General features: G+C 40.8%; 1 pseudogene; it reads left to right on the top strand.

The window, feature by feature from the left end:
- The first annotated feature begins 4,104 nt into the window (after positions 1-4,104).
- On the top strand, positions 4,105-20,705 carry LOC118494783 (annotated as a pseudogene).
- Positions 20,706-21,724: the final 1,019 nt, after the last annotated feature.

Below are 21,724 nucleotides of genomic sequence, written 5' to 3'. Positions count from 1 at the left end.
GGGGGATGGATTTCATATTTTAGGAAACATGTTCAGCTGGTGTAATGAGTAGTCAGTGTCTACAGTCATTACATCTTTCAGTCAGTAACGGAGCATCAACAGCAGTCCAAATGTAATTTTATTGTGAAAATCTGTTGCAGCCCTTCCTGCCTGCTTCCTGACAGGTGGAGCTGTGACTCATTCCAGGGAACAGCTCACCTGTGTCAGAGATTTCTCTCCAGGCCGAGAGTGACCCTCTTCTTCATCAACTCTTCTTCATCAACTCTTCTTCATCCGTTTCTTCATCAACTCTTTGGACCATTTGAAGAAACTGTAAGTTGCTGTTTGGTACTTTAACAACACGTTAGTCTTTGGTCTCTTCAGGGTTAGTTTCTGGCTCTGTAATGTTAAATATAATGTTTCTATTTCACTTCTTAATTTCCTGAGGAAGTCTTAAGGACTCTTGTGTTGAAGATCAGAAAGATGTCTGCAGCAGTAAGTCGGTCGTTGTATTCACTGACAGGACTGATGTGGAGACAACATGACTCAGCTCTTTTATTCTCTAAATCAACAAATATGGAACTGGTCACTATGAGCTGGTACTCCTCCAACAGGAACTAGTGTCACTTCTTTATGATGCAACTTTGTGTTCAAATTCAATAACTTGTTATTTGTAGTGTCCAATCCTAATAAGGACACTCTACAAATAGAGTAGGTTGTAGACCGCACTCCCAGCAATCATTTGGTGCGACAGTGGTGAGATGACATCTAAATTCCTGCTTTCAGATATATTAGTATGCACAAATTTAAGTTACAAAATGTTGTCGGTTTCCACAGAATGAAGCCGTAGCTCGACGCTCTTCTGAATCTCCTCATCTTAATCCACGTTAAAAAATCCACAGCACCACATGGTAAAGGTTTAACTATTTACTTTTACACAACAAAAAATAGACCACTGCAAAATCTACTTCCACTGGGTGTTTTATTTAATTCAATAGAACTTGAAAAATTACAAAAGAATCTACAAAAACATGTCGAAAAAGAACAAGAAAAGGTTGGAAAAAAAGGTTTTCATTTAACTAAGTAAGTAAGTAAGTAAGTAAAGTTTATTTCTATTGCACATTTAAAAACTGCTCACGCTGCCCAAAGTGCTGTACATAACCACAGGGTAATAAAATAAAATAAAATACACTTACAAATCAGTGATTTAACATTTTGACCCAGAAAAAAAGAAAAGAATATATATATATATATATATTAGGGCTGTCAATTTTAATCCAGGATTACTCCATTCCATATTGACCTTTGACCCGGAGCCGTTCTAGCCTCCATTCAACTGTAAAATGAAGGAGGAGACAAGAATGAGCGCTGGCTCAGTTTGATGCAGTCTGTGTGTTACTATATTTGGTAATGCTGCTCCTCTCTGCGCGTTTCCTCTTGTTTCCTGTTTAAAGTTTACTTTCACTTTACAGAGTTTGTGACACAGTTTTTTCTCTCAGTGTGGAGCTTCAGCTGAAGGTAATTTAACTCTAATGTCTGTAATATATATATATATATATATATATATATATATATATATATATATATATATATATTGCTGCTCATAAGTATTCATACCCATGCTAAAGTTGACTAAAAAGAGGAATAAAAAAATCATCTTTTGGAAATTGATCTTAATGCCTTAATTAAAAAAATGAGGAAAAATCCGACCTTTTAATGACACCAATTTTCTTTGTGAATGAATAATGTATTGTAAATAAATAAATGTTCTTCATCCTACCTAGAGATACCTAGAGATTGGCATGGTTTTATTTCAGTTAGCCTAATAGCTAACTGAGTAAGATCCATATAAATGCAAATCAATCCAGCTATTAGGCTAACTGAAATAAAACCATGCCAATCTCTAGGTATGGTGAAGGGTGTGTGATGATGTGGGGCTACTTTAATTCCAAAGGCCAAGGGAACTTTATCAGGATGCATAGTATCCTGGATCCATGAAATAACTGGCCTTTAAAAACAAACATTTGCCTTCCTCTATGGGAATTTAACATAGGGGTATGTATAATTATGGCCCCTGTATTTTAAGGAAGAACATTTATTTATTTACAATACATTATTCATTCACAAACACATTGGTGTCCTTAGGGTGAGGGTAAGGGGCTAGGGAATGCATTATGTCAATGACGGGTCCCCACAAAGATAGTGAAACAAACACTTGTGTGTGTGTGTGTGTGTGTGTTACCATCATTTTGTTGCAGAAATTGACATTTTTACTTCTCGTGTGTGTGAAAAGCACTATTAACCTCTTATAGACGTGTCCCTCGTGTTGCATTCACGTGACAAAAGGAAGAACAAACACACACTGACAACAACAACCACAGTTACACATAGAGAAGAAACAAAGCTCTTATTGTGAAAATCTGCTTCCTGACAGGTGGAGCTGGGACTCTATTTCACTTCTTATTTCCTGAGAAAGTGTGGACCACTCTTGTGTTGAAGATAAATCTCCATGTTGTAGCATGAACTACTACAGAGGAGGTTCTAAATACTTTGCCAGGTGTTTATGCATCTGTCTGTGAGGCTGCAGTCAGAAAACTTTACAGCTGTGTAGTTGAGATCTAAATGAAGGCTGAGTTTGAAGATGGGTGGGGTCCAAGCCTTTCTCCTGCTGTCAGAAAACACACTGTCGTCTTCACCAACGTAAAGTCAGACACAACAGGACTCTACTGTTTCCTCCTGAACCTTTCAGAATAAAATGTAGTGACCTACATGCCTCTGTTACTGTTGTAGTGATGTGTGGAGGAGGCAGAGAAGTGTCTTCATGTCCTAAGATGACATTAGTCCTGGAGTCTTTGCAATGTTCCTGTTCTCCCAGAAAGAGAATGAATGACAGAGCAGGATGAGCAGAGAGCAGAAATCATTCAGTGAAGAGCTTCAGACTTTATTTGTTATGGTTTTGGTGTTTTGTCTTGTCTTATTGTAGTCTGTTCTCCTGTCATTTCTCTCTTTGTTCCCATTAGTTTGCTGTTAGTTTGTTCCTTGTGTTTTCATTATTTTTGGACTTTAGTTTTTGCCTGCTTCCTTTGGATTCCTTTTGTTGTTTTTGTCTGCCTCATTTTTTGGATCTCCTGTTTTGTTGTGTTTAAGTAAACCCTCAAGCTCAATCCTTTCCCTGCCTGCCTGCCTGCTTGCCTTGCCTCTGCATTTGGGTCCACCTATTTCCCCCTGAACACAATATTATTTTCTGCTTGATAGCTTCTAGTTTCTCCAGCATTTTCTGGTTCTGGAGATTAAAAATTGGTCTTTCTCTCTTTCTAACAGGACCCATCAGAGACCAGATCCTGCTGAACCTGAACCTGAACCGGTCCATGGAGACACCGCTACTTTAAAAAACAAGGAGACCTGTAAGGGAGATTAAAATGGAGGGAAGTGTGAGGGAGAGGACAATTGAAGTGGAGAGGAGAAGCCCGAGGTGAGTTGTTCTGAAACCTCCAGCATACTAGAAGTTAGAGCCCGACGATAAAGGATTTTTAAGGCCGATAGCGATACAAATATTTGATGATTTAAAAATCCAATATTCCGATATATCGGCCGAAATATAGTTTTCAAAAAATCCAGAAACGCGTAACAAAACAAACAGATTTCCCTAACATTAGTTTTTTGTAGTTAATTATGAGTCCTCACTAAAATAATATGACAAAGCAGTTTAAAAATAATCTTGTTTTATTGTTACAACACAACATAAAAATATATTATAGTTCTGATAAATAAATAAAATGTATAAAAATACAAACTTAAGATATGAAACTTAAAGGGTTAAATACGAGTGTTGCCAACAGGGACATTGTAGGTCTCTGGTGGACAAACTATGCAACGCCAACACTCAGAACATGTTTGGAGGGGGTTTTGTCCGTTTTTATTTTTTAAATATTCATTTATCGGCCATTATAAATGCTGATACCGATAGTTTGGAAAATGCCTAATATCGGTCAGGCTCTAATTTTAATCGTATTTCTGTCAAAGTCATTGCCATTTATTTTTGATAAATAGATAGATAGATAGATAGATAGATAGTCTGGTGTATTATTCAATGCTACTTCCTCTTTTTCTCTAGACTATCTGCTGATGGAAGGTAAGAATTAAAAACAACCAAACATTATTAATATTACAAATGAAAACAGTTGTCTGTGTTAAAATATTTTTTTGATGTGCCCATTTATCTGTGTTTGTTTCAGGATCCAGCAGCAGAGACCAGAGTCTCCTGAACCAAAACCAGAACCCAGCTGTGTGTCCTTCAAGAGTGACCAGTCTAAGGATTTATCTGAGACCTTCAAAGATGGACATCACTCTGTTGATCCAAGGTGAGGATTTAAAACTGAGAAGAAAAGAAACTGTGCTGCCTTCCAGTTGGTCTGATCCATCAAACACTGTTGATTATCTTTCCAACCTGCTCAGCTTTGGGGCATCATTCTCTGGTGTTGTAGCTCAGTTTTGGTGCAGAACTCTGCCGTATACTCATGTTTTGTTCTAATATTCAGTTGTTCTCATCAGACAATATTTTCTGTTTTAGATTTGGTTCTGCCCAATATTCACTTGTTTTGTGTTCACACTAAGTTTGTTTAAACAAACCAAGAGAAGACATCTAGTTACATTGTTACCCTGGTTCTCTCAGTGAAGAGACTATGCCTCCACTCTGTTACATATTCCATATGTAGAAGAATGATTACTACACAGAGATAGAGATACATAATCTCCTGTTGTTCCCAGAAACCTCCAAATAAGGCTTTTGGATGTGGTTGGTGATGGCGTGCCAGAGGGAGGGGGCAGCAGCTGTAAAGACCTGTCTCTCCTAAGTTTGGTGCTTGTTGTCTCTGCGGCAGGTGCTAGTTAACATGCGTGCAGCAAAGTTTTGGACATATTGGAGTTTATTGAGGATGTTGTTGGGTTTACCATAGAGGATGCTATTGCAGTAGGCGCGTCTGGAGGTCATGAGGGCATGGATATGTGTTTCGGCAGAGGGCAGGGACGGCTGGAGGCGGTCAATGTTCTTGAGCTGTTAAGGCTCTGATACACCAACCTGACAGCCAGCCATTGGCAGAAAAGGCAGTCGGACTGATCAGTCGGCTCCCTGAAGTCCAAAAAGTGTCAGAACACACTAAAGCGACGCTGACTTCAGCATCCGTTCTGCGCATGCGCAAGACGTAATACCTGTCCATAACAGCAGGCGGCGCTAAAATTAGAACCGGAAATGACAATGCGTCTCGTGGGTCTTGCTTCTCCAGCCGGCCATAATGGCGGCCTGTTCGGAATACAATCTTGTATTTTACGGAAGTAGTTCACCGAAACATGTTTCTGAAAACATTTTAAGAGAGAAATAGGCCATGCAGTTGCTGATTCTGTTTTCACTTCAGATCGACAAAGGACAGTTTAAAAGATTTTCGTCAGATTTTGAGAGGCGTTCGTCCCGCTCATCCCGCTTGTCATTTCCGGGTTAGCACTCCACCAATCAGATTGGTCATTGAGTCCGACTGCCTGCCCTCCTATTCAACATATCAAATGATAGTGGATTGGGTGGCTGTTGTTTTAGAGGAGAAATATAGTTGAGTGTTGTCTGCCTAGCAGTGGATACAGTCAGAGGCCATGATGGTGGATCTCTCCCAGAGGAAGGATGTACATAATGAACAGGAGGGAACCTGAGATATTTGAACTCCTTCATCCGGGGCAGTAAATCTTTTTGAGGCCAACTGAAGGGACTTCACCATTGCATGTTGTGAGCTAATTATTCCTGATTCCTCCACAGAGTGGACCAGAATATCTCACAAGTTCCCAGTGGTCAGTCTGCCCAGCAGCATCAAACACACCTGGACTCCTTATGTATGGTCTGTACATTTACAGCAACTACTTTTACATCTCTTTTTCACAATCATCTGGTGCACTTTATAGACCAGAGGATTGTCATTGTTATGTTTTTTTATGTTTCACCATAGAGTAGCACACAATTGTGTTCTATCTCCTTACAATGACACTAAAGTCAAGTCTGATTCTGTGAATAAATATTTTAAATGACGTATTATTTGACCAAGAGAAACCAGAGCTGAATATATACAGCAAACAGCATCGAACTCAGGACATAACCTTAAGACATAGATTTAGATGACAGAGCGTAGTAATGAACAATAACTGAAAAACTCCTGTCTGAAAGGTAAGAAGAAAACCACTCCAGAGCTGATCCAAACATTTCCATCCACTGCCTGACCCTCTCAAGTACGATACAGTGATCCACTATATCAGATGAAACACTGAAGTCTAATAGAATTAATGCAGAATCTTTACTTTTGGTTTATTAATTACCATTATATAATGTTCCATGAATTAATGAATCTTGAATTATTTGTTTACACAAATGGCGTCATAACATAATCTACACAACTGGTCTGTTTTGTAAATCCAAGTATTTTTAAACTCTCCAAAAAAATTCCGTTAAATGACAGTGTTCTTTTTGGTATCTTTTGGATCTTTGCAGGGACAAAAGATGGAGACACCTAAAGAAGTCCTCTTAAGAACTTTAGAAGACTTGGGAGCTGAGGACTTTGAAAAATTTAAGTGGTACCTGCAGGGAGTCCTAAAAGACTTCCCAGCAATCCCAAAGAGTAAACTGGAAAATGTAAACAGGGTGAACACAGTGGATATGATGTTCCAGACCTACAGTATAAACACTATTAACGTGACCACAATAGTTTTAGTGAAGATCCATCAAAATGTTCTAGTACAAAATGTATCAAACATCATCTATGAACCTGCAGGTAAGTCATAATTATGAATTAAAGATAATTTATGTAACAAAGATCAAACTTATATATCACAGTCTTCAACAATCTTTCTTACCAATGTCTCCCTCTTATCTACAAAGATACATATGTTGTTGTTGTTGACAACAACAGAACAAGCTACCAAACCTCAAGAGAAAGAAAATTTGAAATGTCTCCGATAACAAAAAATGATGAAACAAAGTCAGACTGTTTTTGTTTATTCTGCTGGTTAAAAGTGGTACACACTGATGTCAGTGTAAGACACTGCTTGGGTGATATTTATTTCCTCTTTAATTATGTCCTATACCTTCTGGTTTATTTGGACAATGAAGAGTTCATAGATGTATGACTGAGACACCCAACATATCAATAGTTTTTGAGGAATACTAAGTAATTTTACTATAGTTAACATGTTCAGGACCTCGTTGTCAAATGGGCTGAATAGATTTCATGAATACAGAAATGTGCAAACTTGCATTCACCAGAACAAATCCTCATTGATTTCATTATTTTATTCATTCAGAGATTCTTGCTGCGTGCCAGCAAAAAGTAAAATCCAACTTACATAAGACATTCCAGCTTGTGTCTGAGGGGATTGCTAAAGCAGAAAAATCAACCGTTCTGAATCAGATGTTCACAGAGATCTACATCACAAAGGGAGGGACTGCAGAGGTCAATGCTGAACATGAGGTCAGACAGATTGAAATAACATGCTGGAAACCAGACAGACCAGAAACAACAATCAGACGAGAAGACATCTTTAAAACCCCACCTGGAAGAGATAAACCAATCAGAACAGTGATGACAAAGGGAGTGGCTGGCATCGGGAAAACAGTCTTAACACAGAAGTTCACTCTGGACTGGGCTGAAGACAAGGCCAACCAGGACATCCAGTTCACATTTCCATTCACCTTCAGAGAGCTGAATGTGCTGAAAGAGGAAAAGTACAGCTTGGTGGAACTTGTTCATCACTTCTTTAGTGAAACCAAAGAAGCAGGAATCTGCAGGTTTGAAGAGTTCTCGGTTGTGTTCATCTTTGACGGTCTGGATGAGTGTCGACTTCCTCTGGACTTCCTCAACACTAAAATCCTGACTGATGTTACAGAGTCCACCTCAGTGGGTGTGTTGCTGACAAACCTCATCAGGGGGAAACTGCTTCCCTCTGCTCGCCTCTGGATAACCACACGACCTGCAGCAGCCAATCAGATCCCTCGTGAGTGTGTTGACATAGTGACAGAGGTCAGAGGGTTCACCGACCCACAGAAGGAGAGGTACTTCAGGAAGAGATTCAGAGATGAGGAGCAGGCCAGCAGAATCATCTCCCACATCAAGACATCACGAAGCCTCCACATCATGTGTCACATCCCAGTCTTCTGCTGGATCACTGCTACAGTTCTGGAGGACGTGTTGAAGACCAGTGAGGGAGGAGAGCTGCCCAAGACCCTGACTGAGCTGTACATCCACTTCCTGGTGGTTAATTCCAAAGTGAACAACATCAAGTATGCTGGAGGAGCTGAGGCAGATTCACCCTGGAGTCCAGAGAGCAGGAAGATGATTGAGTCTCTGGGAAAACTGGCTTTTGAGCAGCTGCAGAAAGGCAACCTGATCTTCTATGAATCAGACCTGACAGAGTGTGGCATCGATATCACAGCAGCCTCAATGTACTCAGGAGTGTTAACACAGATCTTTAAAGAGGAGAGAGGACTGTACAAGAACAAGGTGTTCAGCTTCATCCATCTGAGTGTTCAGGAGTTTCTGGCTGCTCTTCATGTCCATCTGACATTCATCAACTCTGGAGTCAACCTGCTGTCAGAAGAACAAACAACATTGTGGTGGTCTGAAATGTTCAGGGACAAATCAACATGTTTCTACCAGAGTGCTGTGGACAAGGCCTTACAGAGTCCAAATGGACACCTGGACTTGTCCCTTCGCTTCCACCTTGGTCTTTCACTGCAGACCAATCAGAATCTCCTACGAGGTCTGATGACACAGACAGGAAGTAGCTCAGAGACAAATGAGAAAATAGTCAAGTACATCAAGAAGAAGATCAATAAGAATATGTCTGCAGAGAGAAGCATCAATCTGTTCCACTGTCTGAATGAATTGAATGATCGTTCTCTAGTGGAGGAGATCCAACAGTCCCTGAGATCAGGAAGTCTCTCCACAGATGAACTGTCTCCTGCTCAGTGGTCAGCTCTGGGCTTCATCTTACTGTCATCAGAAGAAGATCTGAACGTGTTTGACCTGAAGAAATACGATGCTTCAGAGGAGGCTCTCCTGAGGCTGCTGCCAGTGGTCAAAGCCTCCAAGAAAGCTCTGTAAGTGGGATTTATTAATAATGAAATACTCTATCTTTCAACAGGAGACAAAAATAAATACCTTGTTTCCTTCCTTTTGTCTCTCCAGACTGAGTGGCTGTAACCTGTCAGAGAGAAGCTATGAAGCTCTGTCCTCAGTTCTCAGCTCCCAGTCCTCTAATCTGAGAGAGCTGGACCTGAGTAACAATAACCTGCAGGATTCAGGAGGGAAGCTGATCTCTGATGGACTGAAGAGTCCACACTGCACACTGGAGACTCTCAGGTCAGATCAAGAAAAATAATCTTTGAAAACACAGTATGTGACTTTGATTACTGGACATTGGTTTATTCCTGATTATACAACAAGTAGAATCGACCAGACAATCTGATTGGTCAACTAGACATTTAGAACGTACTCAAATCAGCATGGCAGCACACACAGAGCCATTTGAGCACACCTGGTGCATCACATGAAATATTACTCCGCCATTTCCATGGCAACATTGTAACTTCCAGGGCTGAATCAAAAAAACAGTAACGTTAGCCTACGACATTGATACAATAGATAATTATGTTAATTTTGATTTATATGGAAGACTTAGTTTTGATGAATGGTTGGAAGAGGATGAGTTGTGAATCATTGGATGCAATTACATTTTTCCACTCTGGAGTTAAATGTTATTGGAATAGTTTGGATCACATCAGCTGTTTGGATCACATCAGCTGTTAGTAACGTTAGCTTAAGATGACTGGCTGACTAACATTTAACAGGGAGGGACTACAAATTGTTTCTGTTGCTTTTCTTAATTTTGAGAGTGAATTTCCCCACATTATGAATACAGTTTGATTATAACTTCTATTTAGTTAGAAACCATTGTTGTATAATTGCCCTATTACACGAGAGGGTTAGATTTAATGTCATATTATCACTTCAGTCATGCTTACGAGCCTCGGCGCAAATGCCTCAGTCCTAGCCGCATCACAAAATGCTTTGTTTCCAAAGTATTTTGTTCTTATTTTACCAAGGCCTGCAATGATTTTGCCACCTTCTTCAAAGACAAAATTCAGAATTAGTCAGTGCTTCCATATCGAGTACAGGGTATGTGTTGTCACAGTGTCCAGGCAAAACAAATTCCAATATGACCCAATTCCATATGATTAATCGTAAAAACCTGGAGGACATTATACAACATCTGAAAACCTCCTCCTGTTGCCTTGATATTCTACCAACGGGCCTTTTCAAAATGTTTCGAATTCTTTGGCTACAGATCTTCTACAGATTGTAAACACATCTCTTCTCTCAGGTATCTTCCCACAGGCCCTGAAAACTGCAGTCATCAAGCCACTCTTAAAAAAGAACAATCTAGACACGTCACTAATGAGCAACTATAGGCCGATATCAAACCTTCCATTTTTAAGTAAAAACATTGAAAAAACGGTTTCTCAACAACTCAACCTTTTCTTGTCACTAAACAACAGTTTTGATGCCTTCCAGTCGGGCTTTCGACCACAACACAGCACAGACAGCTCTTGTTAAAGTCTTTAATGACATCCACTTAAACACAGATAGTGGCAAAATTTCAGTCTCAGTATTACTTGATCTCAGTGCTGCATTTGATACGGTCGACCATGACATATTACTAGACCGATTGGAAAACTGGGTTGACATTTTTGGCTCAGTACTAAAGTGGTTTGCGTCTTATTTAAAGAATAGGGACAACTTTGTGTCTATAGGTAAGTGCATTGAACAAAGTAACGACTGGATGTGCCAGAATGTTATTAAGTTAAATGAAGAAAAAACTGAGGTGGTTGTTTTTGGAGCAAAAGAGGAACGATTAAAAGTCAGCACTCAGCTTCAAATGACAATGTTAAAAACAACAGACAAAGCCAGATATCTTGGTGTAGTCATGGACTCAGACCTGAATTTTAACAGCCACATTAAGACAATTACAAAGTCAGCCTATTAACACTTTAAATATATCAAGGGTTAAAGGACTTATGTCTCAGCAGAATTTGGAAAAACTTGTCCATGCTTTTATCTTCAGTGGACTTGACTACTGTAAATGAGTCTTTACAGGTCTCCCTAAAAAAATTACTCAGACAGCTGCAGCTGATTCAGAACACTGCTGCTCGAGTCCTCACTAAGACGAAGAAAGTGGATCACATCACTCCAGTACTAAAGTATCTACACTGGCTTCCAGTGCCTCAAACAATTGATTTCAAAATACTTTTGCTGGTTTATAAATCACTAAACGGTTTAGGGCCAAAATACATTTCTGATCTGCTGCTACACTATGACCCACCCAGACCTCTCAGGTCTTCTGGGACAGGTCTGCTTGTTGTCCCCAGAGTCAGAACTAAACAGGGAGAAGCAGCGTTCAGTTTTTATGCGCCACATATCTGGAACAAACTCCCAGAAAACTGCAGGTCCGCAGCAACTCTGTTCTTTTAAATCAAAGCTAAAGACCTATCTTTTGGATGTTGCCTTTCTTTAAATAACTATTCATTTGTTATAATGAAGTTGCATCGATGACACTGAATGACATTCTATAACTGCTCTTTAATGGTTGATTTCTTATACTGCACTGTAACTTGTATTTGCATCTTTTATCTCTCAGTTCTTTAATTTCTTATACTGCATTGTCAATTTTATTTTTGTCTTTTATCTAGTGGTATTTTTGAACAGATAACTGACATATTTCTGAGAATTTCTCCAATGCAGGTGTGACATAGATTAAAAACAGGATTTAGAGGAGGAAGAGAAATTTAATTTTTCCTCCGGCTATGAGAGCTATGCGAAAGCCTAGAAAATACAGATAACGGACATATTTCTGAAATATTACCTCTCAAAAAACACGGGTGTGACAATAGATTATCCATGCAAGGACCACGTCTGTGAACTGGTCAGATATTTCTGTGAACTTATCAAGAGACAGACTGTGAACTGTCCCGGATTTAGCAAGGTTTACCGAGATTAAGCTAAGCTTTGTAGCGACGGCTACATTGTGGTGATAAGTAGAACTACTGCAATCTTGTAATGGGTAATAAAAACACCAAGTAACCGAAGCCAAAAGGACCTGTGGTCAGAGAAATGTGGTTTTTATTTTTTTTTACCTGCTCTTTAATGTTTTAATTTGGTTTTTTTAATCGTTTTCTAACTGATCTTTAATGTTTTATGTAAAGCACTTTTCATTGCCCTGTTGCTGAAATGTGCTATACAAATAAAGCTGCCTTGCCTTTCCTTGCTTTATTCATAATATGTCATAAAGCACGAAGTATGAATTATGGCTGAGATTGAGAACCTCATTTAAAAAAAAAAAAATCTTATGGGAATATAAATACTGGATGTTTTTTTTTTTTACTTCTCATTCAGTCACAATTAGTTATCATGTTTCCAACTTGTTTAGAAAACAGATTTTATATTGTTTATCACCAAAACTCCAGACTTAACATTTAAACAAAAATGTTAGCTGTCTTCTTCATTTCTGTCCATCCAACAAAGCTCTTTAAGTGGGGATTATTCGTCAAGAAATACTCTGCTATCTTTCAACAGTAGTTAAATATAAATAGCTTGTTTACTTCCTGTTGTCTCTCCAGACTGAGTGGCTGTAATCTGTCAGAGAGAAGCTGTGAAGATCTGTCCTCAGTTTTCAGCTCCCAGTCCTCTAGTCTGAGAGAGCTGGACCTGAGTAACAACAACCTGCAGGATTCAGGAGTGAAGCTGATCTCTGTTGGACTGAGGAGTCCACACTGCACACTGGAGACTCTCAGGTCAGGATTCATTAACCCATTCAACTGATGACCATTTTAAATCTGATTTAACTTGGGGCGGCCTCTAGCTCACCCAGTAAGAGCATTTACCCCATGTTGGCTGAGTCCTGCAGTGGCGCAGGTTCAAATCCGACCTGCGGTCCTTTGCTGCGTGTCATCCCGCATCTCTCTCCCCCTTTCACATCTATCCACTGTCACTACAATAAAGGGAAAAGCCCCCAAAGATAATAATAATAAAATCTGATTTAAATTTAGTTGATTAAACAGCTAACCTATAGCTTTGTGTCTGCTGATACAATAAACTTCGGCAGTAGTTATTAATTATATAATTATTAATTTCTAGACTCAGAGTTACGTTCCATGAGGCTTTTTCATTGTTTACTTTTGTTGTTAAATAATTAAATAGAACAGATGATTTTAAAAAGTTGTTCTGTTTATCTGCAGTCTGTCAGGCTGTCTGATCTCAGAGGAAGGCTGTTCTTCTTTGGTCTCAGCTCTGAGCTCCAACCCCTCCCATCTGAGAGAACTGGACCTGAGCTACAATCATCCAGGAGACTCAGGAGTGAAACTACTGTCAGCGGGACTGAAGGATCCTCTCTGGATGCTGGACACTCTCAGGTACAAACAATGATCAACAAAAAGGAGATATTTGTGTAGAAAGTTTTAAAGGCGAACATCTCCAGGAACTAAAATGATAACTCCCTATCTGCCCGAGCTTGTCGTATATGACAACAAATAGCGAATAGATTCATATTTTAATAATGTTACAGCAGTAAGAGCTAGAGACTTACCGTTATGTCCAGCTAAAAGCTAACACTCTGTTTGTGACCAAAGATCATCTATTACCGTTCTACAGAGAAGAATGACATCATCATTTTGCACTGGATGACTCCAAATATATAGGACAACTGTTTTAGACAACACAAATGCTTATGTAACATTGTTGTGTGTGTGATATTGACATTATTATTTGGAGTATTGGCATAAGTGAATATCATGAGGGCAAAAGCGTCTGGAAATTTACAGTTTTATTTTAGATATTTTGTCAACTGTATAAGTTATGTTTATTTTTTCACTGCTTGACTCCCAAGATATATGAGAAGTGTTTTAGACAGGATATTGGCTTAGCCTGTGTGTGTGATATCAATACATATCGGTGAGATTCAATTTGTTTTTTTCATTTATTTGTCTTTATGGTCCCACAACCTTGTTTTTACATTTAAGTGATCTCACTGCAGCACAAATATTCTAATAGCCCAGTTTGTCCTGAAAAAACTGATGTTTATAGATTGACTGTGCACAACATGATGTTTTACAAGCTTTTTTTAGTAAATAAAACCAGACGGACCATGAGTTGTCAAAAATGCCTCAGGCTGTGGCGGGGTTGGCTCAGTGGGTAGAGCAAACGGACATGTATTTAGAGGTTTATGCCTCGACGCAGAGGTCCAGGGTTCGACTCTGACCTGTGACGATGTCCTGCATGTTTGTCCATGAAAGGCAGAAAAGCCCAAAATAATAATCTTTAAAAAAAAATTGCCTCAGGTTGCAGAGGGTTAATAATTGATGTAGTTCGGACAGATATTTGTATGGTAATGGACCATTTTTCCTCTTTCCTGGTATCAAATCAGTTTCATCTCGACAGAGAAAGGTCCAGGACAGGTTTAGCCTAGCTTAGCACAAAGCAGTGTGCTTTCTACGCAGTAAGAAGAGTGTGTGGATGAAGTATTAATCTTTCTTTCGGCAGAATAGTTAGCTAGCTGTTTTAAAATGTCAGTTGCCGGTGCTGCATGGCTCATGTGATCGATTAGAGATGTACACTGCTTTCTGGACCAATTATTGTACTAAGTTCCTCTTGTGCTGGGAGTGTACCGACTCTAAATTCAAAAAGTCCCTCAAAATGCTCTTTCCTAGTCTCTGCGGTGCAAACACTATATACTGTATTTCTTCTTTGTACCAGATAATAATCCCCCTGCATTCCTCTTTCTTTTAACAGTAGGGAGTTTGACTGATGACAGACTGATTTATCTGTAGTTTGGGAGACAGTGAGTGACAGAGCTGGGTCTACACCAGTGGCCTCATGTATAAACATTGCGTACGCACGAAAAGCTTGCGTACGCTGATTTTCATGGACACTTTGTGATGTATAAAAAATTAACTTGACGTGAGAATGTGCGGGTCGTCACGCAAACTGTTGAGCAGTCATGAGAATGTGCGGGCCGTCCGCAAAGTCTTTTCTGGCTCTGTAACGTGGCGAATTTTAACTGAAAAGTCCTGAAAATCACTAAACATTACAAAATAAAGTTTCCACTACAGTTACTGGCACACGTCTGTAAGGTTGTCTATGACAAAACATAATTATATCCGCTGATACTCCATTAAAGTCTGATCATTTATGTGGATAATGTTTCACATCTTTCACATAACTTTTCAATTTGCAGGCTACTTAATCTCTGTTAAACATGAGGACGGGAAATTAATGATGAATCAACTTAGAAAATACTTTCGGTCATCCTCTGTATATCTTACTGGCAACAAAAAGATTGGCACGGAAAATGCAATAGTGTCTGTGAGTCTTTAGTTGCTGAGGCTCAGACATCCATGGCGCACAGGAGGCGGGACGCACGGATCCATCTCCCCAGGAACAAATGCTGTGTTGGGGGGGGCAAACTCATGTGATGCGTAATTGATCCCGTGGATGATTTGTAGGCTATTAAGTGAACAAGGTGTACCCGGTCCACCAAACACTGGGCCGTCTTGACTGTCTTAATTTTGCACATAATTCTGTTACTGTAGTCCTATTTACTATTTCAATATTTCATCCGTGCGTGGCGCAGCAGATCCGTGCGCTCCTCTCCTCCTCTGAGTCGGGTCTCCCTCACGCTGGACTCAGTTTCACTGAGCATGCTATAACTTAATAAATAAAATAAATGGCATTACATCAGTGAGTTCAAACTGCTTATTATGCGTAATTTGGACTGACACTGCATGTTGTTCTGTAACTGGTGTGGCGCTGCCACTATTCTCTTGATTTCCAGTTCAACATTAAACTTTTGTTTTTTATATTTCTGACATGGTTTGGTGCATTCACTGCCCGGTCACCATTTGCCATTCTGGGCATTTTCTTTTACTGCTTATCCAAGATGACAAACTTCCAAACAGAACATTTTTTTCTCGCCTCCACCTCCGCGATCAGCACCTCAACCTCAGTCTGAAGTTTTCTTTTTTGTTTTTCCCATCTGCAGCGGGATAACCCGTTGTGATTGGACAAAGATTGACATCGGGGGCGCATTTATAGTAATTTTCATGTTAATTTATTAATTTATTAATTACTGCAGGTTGTTGTGATGGGCTGGTCTTAGTTAGGGTGGAGGTGGATGGCTGTGGTTCAGGTTGAGGGGGGCTGTTGATGGTGATGGAGGGTTGTGGTTGGTGTTGGCAGCTCTCAGACTGTGGAGCTGCTCCTTGAGGCTGAGGATGGTTTGCTCTCTCAGGTGCAGCTCCTCTCATAGCAGTGATTTCTCCACCCATGGCCTGTCCTGCTGTAGCTCCTCTCTTACAGCAGTGAGCTCTCTGCTCATGTCCTGTCTTGCTGTAGCTCCTGTCTTACAGCAGTGAGATCTCTGCCCATGGCCTGTCTGTCCTGCTGCAGCTCCTATCTTATAGCAGTGAGTTCTCTGCCCATGACCTGTCTGTCCTGCTGCAGCTCCTCTCTTACAGCAGTGAGTTCTCTGTCCATGGCCTGTCTGTCCTGCTGCAGCTCCTCTCTTATAGCAGTGAGTTCTGTTCTCAGAGCTTCTCTGTCCTGCTGCAGTTACTGGATCTCTCCTCTTAGCTCCTGTATGGAGGCCTTCATCTCGTTCCTCACCTGGCTGAACTGGTCCCTTAGCTGCTGTGTGGATTCAGTGGTCTGTTTGGAAAGCAGTAGCTCCTTCAGTTCCACTAGCTCTTTTTCTTGCAGAGACAGACTCTCTTTCATCTGGGACACTCTGCTGTCCAGTTGGCTGATGTGCTCTGAACGGTCTCCTAAAGGCTGTTCCTCTTCCAGCTCTTCCCCTGGTAGCTGCTCTGTGGGGTGGATGTTGCTCTTCTCCTCACTGCTGATCTTCTCCTGTCTGTTTCTCAGTCTCTGTCAGAGCTTTGATGGTGTTGAAGTCCTCTTGGACAGAGCTGAAACTGGCTCATTGCCTTGAAACATGATGGTCCCATTGTGGTAGACATTGACAGTGAGAGGTGGGCTGTCCTTGTGTTCATCTTCGATGACTATCTGTCTCCCACTGCATATGCCTCTCTTCTTATGGTGGTCATAGTAGGCACAGATAGCTTTATGCCACGCATCGGTACTGTCCGTATACAGTAATACGTTACTAATTCCTCCTGTGTGGCATACATCTGCAGTCAAGGCCTCTGGGTTTTCTCTTAGTTTTTTATGTTTATAAGCTTTCCTTGCCTGTGTACTTTTAATTTCTTTCGGTTAGCCAATCAGAAGGAGGCTGGGCTCTCCCCCGGGAAATCACAACATTTAGTGTGTCTCAAATCGCGCACTTCCGTTAGTGTACTAACTGAAGTGCACTTCGTACACTACGTACTTACTTGCATAGTGCGTAAAATTTGACGGGGTAGTGTTGTCTCAAATCGTGCACTGCCTTATGTACTTACAGGAAATGACGATCACATCTCAGTCCTCCTTCTTCTTCTTCTGTGAAATTGTGAATTGTACCCAAGGCAGAGCATTCCCAACACTGTTGTCACTCGTGAAAAACACATTTCTGCTTTGTTCATCAAAATGAATGTGATTGTTTTTATTGTTGCTTGTTTTTTCCCTCCGTTTTATGCAACCGTAGACTTACCGGTATGATGATATTCATACTTTTGCTCTTAATTCATTGTAAAAAATAACCCCAAATGGCCATTTTTAGTTATTTTAGCAAAATCTGAGCAATTCAAATGGTGTCCAACTGACATAAAGAACATACATAGAAAATAGTCATTTTATATGTTTATATAAGGGTGTTTATTGCTATAGCTATTAATTACAGTGACAAAGACTGAAACAGAGTGAAAGCAGAGGCAACCCAATAGACATTTAAATAGATCCCATTGTTCTATTCATTGCTGGCCCTGTACTTTGATGGGGAAAGTGATATGATGGTGGACTTCAGACTCTCCAGGGGGATCCTTTAATGGTACATCCTTGGCACGGCGTGTGACCATGGCTGGGGACCCGTCATCGAGGCCCTTGTCTTCCTCTTTTGGCTAGCCAGCGGTACCTCTCATCGTGGGTTAGCCAGAGCCTTTGCTATGCCCCGGGCCACTGTGCACCGTGCTGTCCACCAGACCAGCAGGGAAATCCTCTCTCTCCTCCCCCAGGTCGTTCCCCTTCCAGCAGAGGAGGACTTCCCTCAAGTTGGCAGCATTGACGGTCACGTCTGTGTCCCTAACGATTATATAAGTCAGGACACAAACAGCACTGTTAATACGTTATAACATAGCATACATTAACGTACTGTAACATTACTACTAACGCTCGCAGCTTAATGTATATCTACAAGATCACACATCTAACGCTAAAATCGTCTACAGTGAGGACGATAGTTTAACACAACAAACAACCGTATACCACAACACATGTAACATTAGCTAGGTTATAACTTATTTACCAGTGGTTAAACCAAAGAGTATAGACGTACCTGTAACTTCTTTGGTTAAACTGTGCCGCTGTTAGCTAGCTAAGGTTAGCTAGCTTGATAGCACATCAAATTACGGTACAAATTAACGTTATAATTCGCGGTACAAAAATCATCACCGACTGCAAAATTAATCAAATATACATAAACAGGTGGCTTATATGTTATACAAGTATAGCAAAAGACTAATGTTCAACTTACATTTGTAATACTCCGTGGGTCTCGCTGTCGTGTATTCGGCCGCCATTATCGAAAGTTTTTCACCTTTTGTTAGCTCCGCCCCTTCCGCTACGTAGGCAAGATGGCGACCGTTGAGGGTGGAAAGTGTCCATCGATCCACACTCAACTTTTTGAGCGTTATGAGTGCACCATCCGGGTACTCGTAGTGCACTGCATTGACCACACTTCGACGAGTGACAGATTGAGTGTACTCAAATAGCTAGTATAAGTACAGAAGTGCGCGATTTGAGACACAGCTATTGTTTCAGTTCCTAACTGCTGCTCTGCAGCTCCGTCTGCTGCTACTTAGCACGCTATGTTAAGTTAGCACAGGCTAGCCTTGGCTTCTTGAGGTAGAAATTACAAATTAAACTTTTGTGGATATGAAGGAAGCTTACCTTACTACTCTACTACAGCTTCTCTTGAATGGGAAGGAGACGGTGCTAGTCTTTGATGGGTTTTTCCTTTGGTTTGGAGCCTTTTGGTCCTTAGCTTAGAGTAGCATAACCTTCTTGATCCTCTTCTCTGTCCTTAGCTGTTGTTAGCAGAGTTAGCTTTTGTTAGCAGAGTTAGCTGTTGTTAGCATAGCTAGCTTGTGTTAGCAGAGTTAGCTGTAGTTAGCAGAGTTAGCTGTTGTTAGCTGATGTTAGCAGAGTTAGCTGGTGTTAGCAGAGTTAGCTTGTGTTAGCAGAGTTAGATGTTGTGTTAGCAGAGTTAGCTGTTGTGTTAGCAGAGTTAGCTGTTTTGTTAGCAGAGTTAGCTGTTAGCAGAGTTAGCTGTTGTGTTAGTCGAGTTCGCTGTTGTGTTAGCAAAGTTAGCTGTTGTTATCAGAGTTAGCTGTTAGCAAGGTTAGCTGTTGTGTTAGCAGGGTTAGCTGTTGTTTGCAGGGTTAGCTGTTTAGTTTAGTTTACTTTCGTTCTGTCTTTCTTTCTTTCTTTTCTCTCTCTCTCTCTCTCTCGCTCTGTGTGTCTCTCTCTCTCGCTCTCTCTGTCATAAATTAGTGTCATACTGTCTGTTGCTGATGTCATCATTATGTAACATTCAATCTATGAAAAAGACATTTTATGGACGGTAAGAAAAACGGAAATTAAACTGAATTAAATATAGTAATTGGTTGACAGCCCAAATATGAATATAAATGACTAAATTCCAGCCCTACATGTGATGAGGATGAAGCTGTGTGTGTGAGAGTGATGTAATGCCCCCCCCCTCCTCCTTTCAGGGTGGAGCCTGCTGGAGTCAGATGGTTGACACCAGGTCTGAGGAAGTGTAAGTCTGTTTTTAATTTCATTCATCAAACTGTGACATCACTCATTCAACCCTCTGATGTCATCATCAAAGTGCTGATTGGTTAATAACTGCAGCTGTGTTGTGTCTCCTTCTCTCCGTCAGATTCCTGTGAACTCACACTGGACACAAACACAGTGCACAGAGAACTCAAACTGTCTGACAACAACAGGAAGGTGACATTAGTGGAGGAGGATCAGCCATATCCTGATCATCCAGAGAGGTTTGACTCCTGGTGTCTTCAGCTGCTGTGTAGAGATGGTCTGACTGGTCGCTGTTACTGGGAGGTTGAGACGAGAGGAGATGTTAATATATCAGTGAGTTACAGAGGAATCAGGAGGAGAGGAGACAGTGTTGACGGTTTGTTTGGACATAATGATCAGTCCTGGAATCTGTTCTGCTTTGATGATGGTTACTCTGTCTCTCACAATAAGAGAGAAACATCCATCTCCTCCTCCTCTGTCTCTGGTAGAGTAGCAGTGTATGTGGACTGTCCTGCTGGCTCTCTGTCCTTCTACACAGTCTCCTCTGACTCACTGATCCCCCTCCACACCTTCAACACCACATTCACTCAGCCTCTCTATCCTGGGTTTGGATTTTTGTTTGGGTTCTGGCCTCGTGGTACCACAGTGTCTCTGTGTTCTCTGTAGGACGGAGAGTCTCCTCCTGTTTCTCACTGCTGATCAGTTGAGTCTGTACAGGATCACACTTACATTGTAAATTAGGTGTGACTTTGGTTTTAATTTAATTGTAATTATTTTACTGACCTGCCGAGGGACTACGGGCGGAAAATAGCACTTGTGCTACAACCCGGTACAATGCAATTACAAAGTCCAAACATTAAATGTAATTTACAATGTTTGGTGGCGCTCTGCTTGTAGTTCCTGCTGATGTCCACCAGAGGGTGCCATGATGTCACTGAACTATATTCAGAAACAGCTTCTCTGAGCTGGTGAGTGACAACAGAGCACCCTCTGGTGGACATTTAAGCATGATTCTTAATATTCTTGTTTTATTTCTTTCTCTGTTTCTCTCACAATGCTGGAAGGGAGACCGATAAAGGTACAAGGTCACAGTACACTATCTATGTGCAGATTCAGTTCTCCCATTCCAGTGGAGATGTAACCAGGGGGTGAAAGTAGGGCAAGAGGGAAGAGACGAAATGGCTCCAAGATGTCTTCTATGTTTGAGATTGTCTCTCAAACATAGGAGTCACTCTGAAGATGTATTTAAGCTCAGTGTTTTTGTTCACTCATTGGAGAGACTTTTCACACTGGGCTGCCTCGCCTCTTGTGAACCATGTGCTTCCTATATTTGCAAATATATATAATAAAATACAAAAACCTAACTTGGTTTAGTCTACGACTGTCTTATTTTGTTTCACCTTCCTATTTTAAAACATCTACACCTGCTGCTCACGAAAACTTCCACCACAATTCTGGCGTTGGCTGGCAGGGATCCTGTTATGACTGTGGTCATATTGTTCGTTAGTCTGCTGCATGCCCTGTGTTGTTTCTTCTGTTTCCAATTTTATATGCAAATTGGAGTGTGCCATAGCCGAAGGAGGATTGGTGGAGAAGTGCATGCCTGACCCTGTGATTGGCTGCAGCTGGGGAAGCCATCCATTTATAAGGAGTCAAGATGGCGGCCATCGGTGGGCAGCAGGCATTCCTCGTCC

The sequence above is a fragment of the Sander lucioperca genome, chromosome 3 (assembly GCF_008315115.2).
Source record: "Sander lucioperca isolate FBNREF2018 chromosome 3, SLUC_FBN_1.2, whole genome shotgun sequence".
Classification (NCBI taxonomy): Eukaryota; Metazoa; Chordata; class Actinopteri; order Perciformes; family Percidae; genus Sander; species Sander lucioperca.
This window is presented reverse-complemented; position numbering and strand designations above follow the sequence as displayed.